A 2,011-nucleotide genomic window follows, 5' to 3' on the forward strand; every position below is an offset into this window, starting at 1 on the left:
AAATCAACTTGTAACTGAATTACATTGTTAACATCCTCTGAATAAACATCTTAAAAGGGTAAGGTAGTGTTTTGAAAGGTCACATAGCAGCAGTTTTGATCTAGTGCTAAATTGAAACGTAACACTCTGAATAGCCTGTTCTGTTCTGTTTAAAATCTGTTTTTTCCGTTAACCAGCTGTCGCACCCCTACGAACGACAACCCTCAGAAGTCGAAACTTGTGCGAGCTAAGGATTAACGAGGTCTTACCTTTTAACGTGTGATTCCTAACACTACTCAATTACTACTATGCATATGTTCACTCCACCCTCAATTATTACATCATTCGTTATGGAAATTCAACCAGAATCAATGAAGTATTAGTTTTCCAAAAGAAAATCCTAAGAGTTATGACTTTCAATTGTCCCAGAAACCCATGTAGGGATTTATTCTCGAATCTCAAAATTCTAACAGTCAGCTCATTATATATACCTAACTGTGTATCATATGTGAAGTCACACGATGAAAACTTCACAAACAGAAAAGATTTGAGTCGAGCTACAGGATATAATCTTCGCGAAAACCAGATATCGATTCTATTCCATCACTCATCTATTGTTTCAAGAGGTCCTCACATTATGTCAATAAAATTATATAATACTCTTCTTATCGACATTAGAAACCTCACAAGTCTGAATTCATTCAAAAATGAGGCAAAATTGATATTACTCAACAATCCTATTAAGGAGTACTTTAACCTATACTAATCGATCTATATCCACATCATACATTTATTATATCCAATGTATTTTTTAATATGCATTTCAATCTGTATGTGTGAACAATTCGCTTTTTTTCTCTTTTATTGTTATTTATTTTAATGTTATTCTATCATAAGAAACTTTGCAATGCGTATTTTTATGACGCATCTGACGCATTTCTATGTTTATTTGTATAAACCTGGAGAAATAAAGAAATACTACTACTACTACTATTTTTTATTACTTGGTAGGTCCAGTATAGTACACTTTACTTTTATTTCGGCTACGTTATTAATTTTAAAATTATCAATATTGTTATTGTCGAATTTTTTTCGTCCCGTATGATCGAAATAAAGCGCCCTATTATCAAAAATTATCAGTAGACAAAATATCCTTAGAATAGTCCAAGGAATAGTCCCGTATTTTTTGCCGCATGTTTAATAAACACCCTGTATATGGGTCAGCAATCAGAAAAGTCGTTATGAAGCGCATTTACCTGACATAAATTATGTAAACGTTTAATTGTTGGAATGAGAAGGATTATTACTTTAAAATTTTCACCATAATTGGATTGTATTGACGTGAAGATTAGACGTTTTTAAATATCTCTCAGGTTCTGAAAACTACCTTTCAGAACCAAATAACCTTTCAGCTGAGAATCAACTGAATTATACGACAAAATTTCCATCACATTGCCTAGGGAATTAATACTGCGTTAGTAACAGCCTCTTGAGTACATATGACACGTCATAATATAGTTGTAAATAAAAATATAATAAATAAGTAATATGATAAAATAAGTACTATGCAAATCACATTGGAATTTTTAAAACAATATACAGGCATAGCAACAGATAGAATGAAACATTTACAGCAAATCTTTGTAAAAACCTTATAAACAGATAACACTGGAATCATTCAGGAATTTGAGTTTGTCAGGAATTTGCTTGATTTTCAGTGGGAGCTCTTCTCCTCTTATTTGAGTCGGAGACAGCAAAGAGTTGTTTTACCCTCGGGCGAAAAATCAGAATTATTGCCTTTAGATATCGGAGTTCCTCAAGGGTCTGTCCTAGGACCAATAATTTTCATTGTTTTTATAAACGGTCTACCAAAATACCTGAACGCAGATGCAGCTATTTTATATGCGGATGACACGACCATTCTGAATGTTGCCCAAGAGGTCGAGGAATTAACTGTAAAAAAATCTGAAACAGTAGCGAGAGCCACCAATTGGTTTACAGCAAACAATTTTAAACTAAATACTGAAAAAAC

Source organism: Leptinotarsa decemlineata, unplaced genomic scaffold (genome assembly GCF_025532065.1).
Source record: "Leptinotarsa decemlineata unplaced genomic scaffold, Ldec_3_MD MMD2_tig00000199_RagTag_RagTag, whole genome shotgun sequence".
NCBI classification, from domain to species: Eukaryota; Metazoa; Arthropoda; class Insecta; order Coleoptera; family Chrysomelidae; genus Leptinotarsa; species Leptinotarsa decemlineata.